Here is a 13422-nt window from a genome sequence, read left to right as displayed (position 1 = left end):
TCCACTGTGTAATGATGTATCGCTGTCTCCGCTGCTGCACAGTCAACTTTGGTTGACTTTATAGGACTGTCAGCTTCCTGAGGGGGTGCGGACCCAGTCAAGCCGATCCTGCAAAGGCTTTTTGTCCGTGCTCCCAACATCTTGGTGAAAGATGTTGAATAAATATGATTTGATTTGATTTGATTTGACTTCACGCGATCCCCGTGCGAGCTGCCCTTGGTGTTGAACCTCGGTGATGTTTTTCCGGGTAGCGTTCTCTCTCTCGAGCGTGCGGAAGATTTTCGAGGGCTGTGCCTCCTGCTCAACTCTCTGCTCCCTGCTGCGGACCAAGGCACCCCAGTAGCGATGTTCCAGTTCATTGAAAAGCTCTTTTTTAGTTACGCGGATATCCTCGCGAAATTCCCCAGGCCTCTCTTCATCCGCCTCGATGAGGTCTCGGAGCGTTGACATGAGGCGGTTTTGGGTAGCTCTACAACGCGCGGCCTCTCGCCTGCCTATGCTGGTTGCAACTTCTTTGATTTTGGTTTTGAAAGATTCCCACTCGCTAGACCCTATCGTGCGGGATCCCAAGCATTTTATTTCTTCCCGCACGCGTTCTACGAATTCTGGGTTTTGCATGATCGATGCGTTCATTATCCATCGGGGATTTAGTTTGCCATGCTTTTGGTTTATATCGTACCTAATTTCACATGTCACTAAGCCGTGGTCCGACAGTGGGACGGGTGTCACAGCGTAGTCTTGTATTCGTGAGAGTAAGTCTCCTGAGACATAAAACCGGTCCAGCCGGGCCTGAGACGCACCACTCCATCTGGTGTATCGTGGGGTGGCCCACCTCCGTCCCGAGGCCGCGTCGGTCAGGTCACAGTCGCGAACTACGGACTTTAAAATTCGCGACGAGGCATCGGTGCTGCTGCACCCACCCGCTCTGTCACTTTTTTCCGTCACACAATTAAAGTCACCGCCGAATATTACGGTGCATGGGACATTCAAAAGAGGGCGGGTGGCGGTGAAAAGCTCACTTCGTGATGGTGGATCATTGGGAGCGTACATGCACAGGAAACGGGTGAGTTCCCTTCCCACAAATGCGTCCGCTAGGCTGAATCGGCCATCTTTGCCCAATTCGCAGTCGACGATTTTGACCGAATCATTTTTCCTAACGAGAATGGCTGCGCCGCCTGCTCGGGTCTCGGTCAGGGTGTGAAAGCACCAGAACTGATTGCCGAACAGGCGTACAAAATTTTTTGCATCGTCTGGGTTTCCGATTTTTGTTTCCTGAAGAAAGGCTACATCAATTTTTTCCTGATTCAGAAGTTCTAATAGCCAAAGTCTCCGTTATGCGGAGACAAGGCTGACTACGTTAAGCGTGGCTAGTTTTAAAAAGGTTTGGGGGAGGCTCATGTGGGGAGGTCAAGGAGGCCACGGGAGAGGAGCGAGAGGGAAAGGAGGAGCAGCCACCGCCGGAGGACCCCTCGGCGTGCGTGGACACAATCCAACCAACGCCCCCTCCACCGGAGGGCCCCGGCGCCGTGGACTCCCAGGAAGACAGCAAAGAACCTGAAAGCCCAATTGTGACGCGCCGAAAGGCACGCGGCAGGGCTGGAAACAACACCGGCCAGGGAGAAAGCGGGTCAAGGAACCCAGAGGGACCGAGATAAAAGCAGTCGAGGTGAGCCTGTGGGGAGCTCTCGCTGGACATGACCTTCCCCGACGACGGCTGGGGAGAGACTGTGAGCCACGAAACCGACACAGATTTCGATGCACCGAACGCGCCTTACATCCTTCACTCATTTCTCGTTTGTTACGAAAGCGCCACAAGTTGTCCCGCCGCCCCGCGCCTCCAAAAGATGGCGACACGGGTCCCGCGATCGAGAGATACGACTTGCCGGCGCACCCCCTCGGAAATGCTGTGCATTTGATCGTGCCCCTCGCGAGGGGGATGTCTTTTTTTTGAAGGGGGGAGGGGGGGGGGGCAGGCGCAGGCGTCACATCGACCGAAATTTTTCCTTAACTTTGAGTGAAGGGAAAGAGGGGCAGTGCGGGTGGTAAAACCTGAAGCTCGCTCCCAGAACACTACACGCAAGGAAAAGAGGGAAAGGAAGCATTTTGAGTAGTTGGTCGCCACAAGGGTCGCGCTCCCTTTTGAACAACAGAGCACTTCGTTTTGACTAACTAGTTCCGCAGGTGTCTCGGACGGAAGTGCAATTGTGCGTAGCTTTAAATAAACATTCAGACATTACGGAAAGTTGGACACAAGAGTGACATGTTGAGCGTCTTTACAATGCTGTTTCTTTTAGGGGCGAAGCTCCTAAAGCCGTGGGTCTGTCCATCCCTTGTGTCGCGTGGTACGTGACCGCCTAGTTCGATGACTCACTCGCAGGTGACGCTACGGGACCGCCTAGTTCGATGATTCACTCGCAGGTGGCGCTACGTGACCGCCTAGTTCGATGACTCACTCGCAGGTAACGCTGGTGTGAGTGACGTCATGATGACGTCACTCGCACGTGACTGACACTATAAAAGGCAATCGCTGTTGACGCGCTTCCTCTTTCGCAACGAGTCACCGGATGGAGGAGGTAGTTGTGGACAAGGCTGCGGAGCGGAGGGCGCGCAGGGCGGTGGCAGCGCGCGCTCGCCGACAGGATCCCGCCGTGCGCGAAAGAGAGGCCGAAGCATCTTGTCTAGAAAGTCGCGCTTAAACCGCGCGTCGGCAGCTTCGGGCTGAGCTCGCTTGATGCGTTTTGCAGCGGCCTCGCGAGCTCTCACTGCATCGGGGTTTGCCTGCCGATACGAGCGCTTGCTTGCAGCCTCACGAACCCTACAACAACAACAACAAACGAACAAGAACAAAATAAAAGAACAAAATAAAAGTTGATTTGTACAATGTACGCACACAGTCTTACGTCTTTCTTAATGATGTAATGGGCGAACTTTCACGGTAGAGTTACGGTTACCGATGATGTCCCCCTCTCGAGCTTCGCCCCACTTATCATCATTCATTCCGTGGATATGGCGTGATTTTTTTTTTCAGGTCAGATGCCCAATATGCTTCTGTATTTGTTGCCGCAGATTTAGAGCATTTTGCTATCCCTCTAATGCATGTGCTCTGTTGCTTCCTAGGGAACGTGCCAGGAGGTGCGGCAACGTAAGCGTTTGGGATGCAGGTGCAAGCAAACAGCGCACCGACGACAGGCTGACCTCATTGTTTGCAAATGGCTTACATTTTTTTCGTGTAGGAGTTTTGTAGTAGTTAATGTTCCTACCAAGATACCTTGTGTTCTCGATGTAGGTGTTTTGGTGATTCAGTGTCTTTATTGTGTTATTAACTTGTTCGCAGGTATACCGTATTGCTGTATTTTTTTGCAATAAATGGACTGTGCAGAAAACAAAGTTTTCACGTTTCGCCATTAAACGTTTGAAGCGAGAAAAGACTAGAAATTACGTAATCCTAAACAAAAAATGCAAATGCTACCTGCGCGCTCATTATTAACTTATGTTATATGTTATGATGAGGCTTACAAAAAGATTGAAAAATAAAGAGCCTCTGCCCGCACCACAAAGTATAGCAGGCTTGATTTTGTTGCAGTACTCCCTTACCTCAGTTAATCCAATATGTTAAAGAGAGTAAGCAATAGGTAAGGGAAAAAAAGAGATAGAAAGAGAAGAAAAAGAAAAGAAAAAAAGGGGGGGGGGGGTTGGGAATTCAAGGGGAAGTTAGTCTACCGGCTAGCTAGCCCACAGCCAAGGGGGGACCCGAATCAGTTGCGTTTATTGGTTGAGTACCGAATTTTGGGGGAATACTAGCCTGACCCGGGGGTGGGGTGAAAAACCGTGCCTCCCACTCCTGGCTGGTCTAAAAAACACCCCCGCGGCGACAGGTCTGGTCTCAGCATCTCCTGATCAGTGTTATTAGGGGAAGGTTGCTTCATGGTGGCTTCGTCCAGATTCCAGGCTGTTGTAGGCAGGTTGTTGGTCTGTAGATGGGGGATTGCCATCTGGAGGAGACTGGTGGCAGCGGTGTGTGTCTGAAAGAAAAATGCGGTATCGGGGTAGACACTGTATATTTTATGTTTAGTCAATTAGTTCGTTGATCCTTATAAGGAGGCTTTCCAATGCAGTGTACGTTGTTTTATGTTTTAGAATTTCTGGTTTGTGGGCCAAGATGTCCTTAGGGAATTTGTCTTCTAGTGGGTGTCTTTTTGATTGGGTGAGTGAACAGGTGGTGAGGTAGTGGTCTATGTTGTTAGCCTGTCCTCCACATTTGCATTTCTGGTGGTTTGTTTTCTGGAATCGGTGGAGGTAATCAGGAAGACGTCCATGTCCTGTGATGGCCTGGCTTGTATAATAGTTCGTGGGGAAGTGGGGGGGGATCAGCTTGGGATGTCTGATCCACTGGTATGTGTTTGAAGTTTGAGAGTTGGCTGTCCAGCTCTCTGCCCATTTTTGGTGCATCCTTTTTCGCAGCTGTGACTTTATGAAATGTGTTCTGACAGGAGTTGATGTGGGTGTGCCCTCAATGGTGGCTTCTTTGGCTAGCTGGTCCGCTAGTTCGTTACCCCTAATCCCGGTATGTGCTTTTACGTGTTTGAATGTAATGTCGTGTGTTTGGCTGGCTTTGCTGAATATGGTTTTGATGGAGTTAATGAAGGGGTTTGAATTTTCTGGGTTGCGTAAGCCATTCAGACAGGAGAGGCTGTCGGTGTAGATGCGGTACGAGGAGTTTTAGGGGGTGGTGTTAATGTGCTCTAATGCTGTGATAATAGCTATTGCTTCAGCCTCGAAATTGTTGCTATGGTCTTGGAGTTTAAACTGTCGGCTGAGTACTGTTCTTTGTGATTGGTCCAGTACTACAAAGGCTGCTCCACAGCCGCGTTCCGTCTGAGATCCGTCCGTGTAGACGCTAAAATCCGTTCTTTCGGTTTGGTGGGAATCGAGTTGAATTGTAATTTTCCGTGCCGGATGGGTGAGCCATGTGTCTACCTTATGTGCTATGTTCGGTGTTTGGAATGTAATGTTGTTGTGTGTGAAGGGGGCATTGTGGTGGAGGATGTTGTGGAACATATTTTCCCTCTCTATGGTTAGGTGGATGGGTGGGATGTTGGCAAGAATTAGTAATGCGCTGTTGGGGGTAGTGCGGAATGCCTTAGTTATTTGCAGCAGTGGTGCCCGTTGAATAGTTTTAAGTTTGCGGAGAATGTGTGACTTTGGGTGGTACCAGACTGGGGAGGCATATAGTATTAAGCGCTGTGTGCCCCTGATGTATATGTCCCTGAGTTGGCTTGCAGACATACCCCATTGTTTTCCTGAGAAGCGCGATAGGTTAGAAGTTAAGAGAGCAGTTTTTTTGTGAATTTCCTGGAGGTGCGGGAGAAAGGAGAGAGATCTGTCAAAGATGACTCCTAAGATTTTTAGTTGTTTTGCGTGCTGGAGTGCGTCGGGGCCGAGTTTGGAGTGCGGTGGCCGAGCCTGGTATTTAGTGCCCAAGGTTAGGAATTTGCATTTTCCTTTGGAAAATGATATCTGATTGTTGTCGGCCCATTTTTGGACCTCGTGCAGGGCCAATGTTGCTTTCTGTTCTATGCCTTTCCTAGTACAGTCGTGAATAATGAGTGTGATGTCATCCGCAAAGGCTTGTATATGTGCCTTGTCTGGTAATTCGGTGTTGAGGATGTCTGTAATTGTTAATTTCCATAGTAATGGGCTACGTGGAGAGCCTTGGGGGGATCCTTGAGTGAGATTAATCTTAACATTGGAGTTTGAGTTGCTAAACGTTACTACTCGGTTTTGTAAGGAATTGCTCGTGAGGCTGATTAGATTTGGTGGGCAGTGGTTGTCCTTGAGGTACTTAGTTATTTTTTCATGTCTGATGTGGTTGAACGCATTTTTGATGTCAAGGGAGATGATGACCGTAATGTCGTCGTTGGAATTCCCAATTTCAACTTTCTCTAGGACAGCCTCGAGTGCCTTCCTGGTTGAGGTGTTGTGCGTGAAGCCAAATTGGTTGGATGGGAGAAGTTGATTCGTGTGTAAATAGTGGTAGATACGGTTTTTTAAAAGGGTTTCTAGAATCTTGCCGAGTATAGAATTCAAGGCGATTGGGCGGAATTGATCAGGTTTAGGATGGTTGTTGTCCAACTCTTTCTTCGGAATTAATACGACTTTAGAGTTTTTCCATTTCGAGGGAAAGTGCCCCAGAGAAAGTGCTGCGTTGAAGATCTTAAGAAAAAGGAGAGGATGGTGGCAATATAGCGCTTGTATAAAAGTAGTGCTTAGGTCGTCAGGGCCTGGGGCGATGAGTTTTTTGAGGTTGTGGACCACTGTCCACCTCTGTTTGTGTGAAAGAATCATCGTCCTTTGCTTGCATTGGTGTGCTGTTGAGATAACCGGTAAGAGGGGTGTTTGTGGGATTGGTGTTGAAGAGGGTGAAGAGAATGTGGAGAACTGATTCTTCAGTTCTGGTGGTGATAATGCCATCGTCCTTTCTTATAGCTGGTATTGTACTTGCTTTCTTTACCTTCCCTGCAGCAATTTTGTAGGGGAGCGTAAACGGGTTTCCTTTATGGATTTCGCTGCAGAAATCCCGCCAAGATTTTTTGCGTGTAGTGGTAAGATTATTCTGATAGCTTTTTAATGCCTGAAGGTACGTTGATTTGTATTGTGCCCTGGTGTCTCCTTGTGCTTTTTGATATCTTCGTTGGTGTGCTCTGACTTTTTTCCTTTCTATTTCTAATTCAGTGGTCCACCAGGGATTTACACGTTCGTGCTTATTGTTAATAGGCTTGGAATACTTTGTTTTAAGGTTATTAATTTTGACGTAGAGGTGGTTGACGACGTGCTCTAGACGGGTTATGGTATTAATAGGGCACTCCGTGGTTTCCTGTAGCCATCTGTCGTTTTTTAGTGATTCAAGAATTCTATGGGTACCGTTTTGCGTTAGGCGCTTGGATTGCTCGGGTCGGTCGGAGAAGAGGGCGGTTAGTATGTATTTGTGATCGCTGGCTCTTTTTTCCTCGCTGACGGTCCATTGGAGTGCGTGTGGTGATAGGGATGGAGAGACCCCTGTGAGATCTATCTAACTCCGGCCGTTTTAGTTTCAAATGTAGGCGGGCTATTTGGATCATTTTTAATGCTGTAGCTGATAGAATTGATGAATTCGGCTAGGATTTCTCCTCTTTGGTCGAGGGTGTTGCCTCCCCAAAGGGGATTTTTGGCCTTAAAATCACCTGCCACAAGGACATGGCCGTTCTTTCCGGGTGATTTCCCCGATAGCATCGAGGGTCGTATTTAGGTCCTCCTTAGGTGGGCGTAGCAGTTAATTACTAAAACCGAATGTGTGTGCCATGATATATTGATTGCTATTAAGGTGTCAGTTATAATTATGGGAAACACTCCTATTTCGCTGTTATGGACCACAATGGCGGTTTTAGGTTTGTGTGGGGCCGCTATGATTTTATGTTTCAGAGAGAAGCCGGTTAATGTGTTTAAATGATGGTAAGGTTCTTGGATGATGGAGAGGTCATGCTGGTCTCTTGTTTGGAAGGCATTGAGATATTCACTCGCTTTCGCACAGCGAGCGAGTTTAGCCTGGAGGATGTGAAGAGCAATAAATTCCTCTGCAGCGCTTATATCAAGCGCACAAAAACAACAAAAAAACCTCGAATGCAGGTCAACATTGCTCCCAACGCGCCCCCTGAATACTTCCAGTTGGAGGAAACAATATACTCCCAATGGTATCCCTGAAAACTCCCATTGCAGTGGCAGTAATAATAAACTGCCATATGCTGCGGAAATAATGGGAGTAAGGCGAAACTCCCATTGGAAGGAGTTTTGAAAACTCCGAATCTGTACTGAGTTATGCAACAAGCTATTTACTCCCATTCCAGCTTATTTGTTTTGTGTGTACGGCCGCAGGAAGCGAGAGGGACCTCCCCCTCTCGCCTCCGCGGCGAGCCGTGAGAGATAGGGAAGATGGCGGACCTCCGTAATTTCCACAAGGTGTTGTACTCGCGCAACGTGGGTGATGGGTGTCTGTTTCTTGTAGTACTAGTATGTCCGGGTTGTTGATGGCCGTGTACAGTTCAAGGGCGGCTTTCTTGCTTTTAAATAATCGGCAGTTCAACTGGTATATTGTCACGGACAACACTTCGATCTCAACGGATGAGTTGCAACCGGACGTTTAGTTAATCAAAAATTCACAGCATATGAACGGGGTGAATGATGATGAGTGGGCGAAGCTCCTGAGGGGAAATCATTGGTAAAACCGTGACTCTTCAGTGAAAGTTCGCCCACTACATCTGTGTCCGAACGTAACGTCTAGAAAGTCTCACTTAAACCGCGCGTCGGCACCTTGGGGCTGAGCTCGCCTGATGCGTTTTGCAGACGCCTCACGAGCTCTCACTGCATCGGGGTCTGCCTGCCGATACGCGCGCTTTTTCGCCGCTTCCCGTTCTCTGACGTTTTGAAGATCCTCTTCGCGCCGCAGCCGTGCCGCTTCGCGTACGGCAGGGTCCTCGCGCCGTTGCCGTGACGCTTGGGCCTCTCGTTCTCGAACGCTGGGATCTTGGCGGCGTCGTCGCGCAGCCAGACGACGCGCTTCGGCCTCCCGCTCCCGTACGGCAGGATCTTGGCGGCGGCGTCGCGCAGCTTCACGGAGCGCTTCTGCCTCGCGGGCTCGCACATCTGCAGCCTTATCCATCGGGCGACTCCGAGCGCGCGCCAACAGCGAACGGATTTTATTACAACGCTCCCCGCCATCTAGTAAACAATCCAAGAACTAAACTAGAGGTAGCCACGCCATCTAGTAAACAATCCAAGCGCATCTTTTCATCATATACAAGTACCGCCATCTAGTAAACAATCCAAGAACTAAACTAGAAGTAGCCACGCCATCTAGTAAACAATCCAAGAACTAAACTAGAGGTGGCTACATACATACGTCGAGGATGGACAGACCCACGCCCTAAGGAGCTTCGCCCCTAAAACTGAAGTCAAGCGAAGAATGGCTGTAGTGATCACCGATCGCGCTTCGTGAACTTCCTCGTTTTCGAACACCGAGGACGAGATCTGATTACGATCACTGGTGAACGAGCTACCACTTGACCGGCGTAGAGGGCGAGATGGCAAGTAAAATTGATAATGGTAACATTATAGCTACAGGGGGCTGTATTGGGTGTCTAAGAGTCTCTCTCATTTCGGAATATTGGCTTGGGGTGGGTATTTGAGGAGCAGAGTGCGATCAAGAGCTGAAAATCGTTCCGTGAGGAGACGGAGGGTGGCGTCGGCCACCTCCGTGATAATTGTAGTGAGGGATATCATAGTTTTTCCGATATAGTGCTCGGCATAGGGGATGATGCGGGGTGTTGATTGCGTGTTGACAATGTCTTCTACTTGGGTGGGAGCCACAGTAGCCTGCGTTGAGAAGAGGGGGTGGGATAGCCGGTTCGGTTTCCAGGGCTGCGAAGTTGAGAGTTTTTCTCCTGGAGTTGTTTGATGACGTCGGGGAGGCTTTGCGGGACAAGAGAAGAGGCAGGGAAAGGGGGAAAATTGTGCGTGTAGCATTGAGTGGAGGAATGAGTGGTGGGAGAGCGCAGCTAAATTTGACCAGTTTACCTGGTTGACTGCAAAAGGGGGTTTCTTGTTGGTCGGCACGGTTGGCAGGAAGCGGCGCGGGGAGTCCTTACCCGCTCTGGTGTATGGTTGTGAGCACAGTTTGGACTTGGGTTGGCACGCATGGCCAGTAGATGGAGAGGATCGGCCACTGTCTGGACAGTTGAAGTTCTCATGTTGGGGATACAAGTACATGCGATGGCCAAGTTGATACACACGCGGCAAACTTGCACAGATGGGCGAAATGGTAGGCAGTCGGGGAGGACGCTGCCCACTTTTACATAGAACGGCACGTGGGGTGCTTGGAAAGCCGGAAGCCATGATCTGGTGGGACCCATGATTCGGATGTGTGTGAGGATCGGCTGGTTTCCTTGGGGAGAGTTGTCGAGGTTGGCGACCGTATACGGTCGGTTGCGGGGCCGCGAATGGCCCCCCGGCAGAAGCTGGATGGAGGCTTCCTGTACGCGGCAAATTCGCGTTTTGAAGTATTTGAATCGTTTGGATATTGCTGAGAGTGATAGCAATGTCGGGGTCGGGCGTACTTGCGACGATGACATTCTGAATCGGTTGCACAAGGAGGGTGAGTTTTCTGTAGAAGGACGGCAGCTAGAGCTCACATTTGCCTGCAAAGGCTTTGATCATAGCTGTGCTGGTCACCCTAGCGAGGTTGAACCCCGCGCGCGGTCGATAGGTGATCGTGTAGCTGGTTTCGGGGAGTCTTCTTAGGGGATCACGGGCCCCCGTCTTACAGGGCGACGTGGCAGGCGGTCGGAATGCAGAGGCTGTATGTGTGTTTGCAGCGCCAGGAGACGTTGTTTGGCTTGCGTTTTTTATGTTCTGGATCCACGGGTTGCCCGGGGGAATGGTACGTCCACTGAGCGGGTTGAATTCCATGTCGGCGACCTGGGATACTGTCTGCGGTAGCTCGTCACACATGGTCGCTCGGCGGTGTCTTGGTTGTTGTTCCAGAGAGCTGGGCCTACAAAGAAGGCCTAGTGGGCGCGGCGAGGTGGCTATTTCCCGTGGCCGATACTTCGGGCTGTCGAGGTCCTATTTCTCTCACCCAGGTGTCAGATGAAGCATATCAAGTTTGTCGCGCAGATAATTGTGGTCTTTTAGCAATGCTAACGTAGATCCGCTGATTGGGAGTCGTCCAGCAGGAGCCGAAGCGGAGCTCGTCTAGCTGCGTCAGGCCCCTAGTGGCGAACCCTGTTGTCGGAGCACAAAAAAGAAACGACCAGTCAGATGGACTGCAATGTCGGACGGTCGGAGTGTAAGCAAGCAGTCATGCAAACTGGCGACGGACGATGGACGGCGGTACTACCCTGGCTGCGAACGACGGCTCGCAGAAAGCTGGAAAAACAATCGGCAGGGGTGTAGGCCTTAGCCTGAGCGCATGTGCACTTCCTGCCCCAAAAGAAGTCAGGTTAGATTACAACTTAGGATTACAGCGGGGCGCGGAAGAGTGCCCTGGGCTCTTGACTAACTGCTACGTAAATTGTTTGACACATCGGCAGAGTTTGTCAGCTTTCCACGTGGTTGATTGTAGTTGTACTAGTTTGGTAATTCAACAGCGTCGCTCGCATGCCGTGCGGTACCTGTACAGTCTCTACCAAGACCTCGGGCACGGTTGTTGTGGATTCCCGAAGAGTCGAGTAAAGAGTTGCTGTTTCACGCCCCTAATTGAGTAACATGGCTTCGGTTCCGCTAGTACCACAGTATGAAGTCTGCTTCCCGGAGGGGCTTTTCAAAGAGACACTTAAGTGAGTTTGTGAAGCTCCAGTTTTTGCTTGCACTGCGTAGACTGGCTCAAATTTACCCACTTTTAATCGTTTATCCGGTTGATAAGTCGGTAAATATTTTATAAAGTAAGAAAGAAGAAAGACTACCATGCGCGGTCTGCGGCGCCCGCGCCAACTAAACGCTGTGACGTCGGAAGGAGGTGCACCGTGATTGGAAAATGTCCAAGATTAGCATTCAAACAAGTTTCGGTTCCGGTTCTGTAAACAAAATGCTTGACATCTTTGGATGTGCACTCTCGATATCTCAATAATCGTCATACCGCTCTTCTGCCATGTTGTTGGCTGTAAAATGCCTAAGATCATGTGAGCCTCCCAGGACGGCTTGGAATCGTAGCAATCACTAGCCGAGGTCTAGGCAGTGGATCAACGCCCTCCGCGTCACCGCAGACGCTCAAATTTCATGCGCTTTTCCCCCGTATTTGGAGCTTGCCTCACTCACGCCTGTATCGTAAAAAGCGTGTTTGCACCAGGCCAAGGTGCCGACTTGGTACCTATAGCAACAGAACGCCAAGGAGAACTCGCTAGCGCGGCAGTGTCAGTCTCCGCGCGTTCTGCGAACTCGTTCATGGAGCAGTGAACGTTAAGACCCAACAACGTTGAACTAAGTACTATAGAAAATATCGACCAAAAACGAAAAAATAAACCTACAAAAAAAGGGGGGGGGATGTAACCTAGGGAATCGGAACTTCCCAATTGCAAAATAACATTCCTAGCGCTCCAGAACTCTACGCCACGGAAGAGTGCTGCCGCCGTTGGAAATATGATGCATATAATGATGTTTGCACTTTCATTTAGTTTTAGCATTTCACGCAGCTTAGGTGACTATTTGTTGTATCGTGCTCGTGCAGTAAGCGTCCCCCAAATTTCCACAATATCTCACGTGTAAAAATGGCATTTCTTAGACAGAAAAGCGTTCGCAGATTCGTAGTCGTACAGCTGACAGCTGTGCTTTTTCACCCATCGCAAAAAAAGTGCTCCTGCTCTCTAGTTTCACGCTGTACTGTAAACGTTTAAGTTGATTTTATTTACTTGGGACCTATATTGACTTCGCTGACTCTTGTCCCGCCTTAGATTTGAAGTGGCCTTAGATTTTCCTACTGGCGTTCGAGTCAGCGAAGTGTCGCATGTGCGCTTGTGCAGCGCTTGTGTGGAGCGACCTGGACGTGGAGCATGATACAGTCTACAAACTCACAAAGTAAAGAAAGGCACATTCTTCTATCCACAAACGTGTCGCGGCTTTGTTTCAACTGAGCGAACGAATTGCTACGACCCGTCGGTGGCCGGCGGACGAAACGCTGGACCGACTGACTCTGTCGGAAGGTCGGTGAGCTGTGCAGTAGCGCAATCAAGCCAAGTCATTTCCTCCTGACGTCACACGAAAATGTCACAGAAAATCGGCGAGCATGCAGAGAGGAGGGCAGCATGTTCGGATTGATTTTTCTACAAAATAAATTCGCGTAAACGCACTCAGAGTGGTCGAAACATGGCGTATGCACTCCGGACTTCAGTTTATGGTGGTAATCCCGTAATGTTTAAAAATCACTTCAGTGTCCCTTTAAACCCTTGAACGAATCCAATGAAACGGCTTAGCCGCTCCGTGCTCGTCTCCCGCAAAATCGTGGCTCGTGCGTTTGCACTACTGTGGCGAAAGTCATCATCAATTGCTTTTTTAATCACGGGAGGGATGTGTGGGAGCTCCCACGGTTCTGGGACCAAATTCTGTCCAATACGTCCGTGTGGAAGAATATCTGTGTGAGGTTTAGTCATAGTGCTACCTTTTGAAAATCTTGACTCGCTCCTCCTCGGTGAACCAATCTTGCGAGACTTCACAGTGGGATTTCCTGAAGGATGGCTATTGCCGGGACTGCTGCAGGACTACGGAAACAGTTGAGGTGTTGGTCGTTCTGGGAATAGGGAAAGCGACCGAGTTATGGCCGAATACCTTGCGACTATAGGTCGGCAGAAAGGACGTGGGCAATACAGCAACGAAATAAACAAGCACGTCATCGTAGCACGG

Source organism: Haemaphysalis longicornis, unplaced genomic scaffold (assembly GCF_048455015.1).
Source record: "Haemaphysalis longicornis isolate Haplotype H1 unplaced genomic scaffold, Haemaphysalis longicornis Haplotype H1 scaffold_3, whole genome shotgun sequence".
Lineage (NCBI taxonomy): Eukaryota > Metazoa > Arthropoda > Arachnida > Ixodida > Ixodidae > Haemaphysalis > Haemaphysalis longicornis.
Note: the sequence above shows the minus strand (reverse complement) of the source record.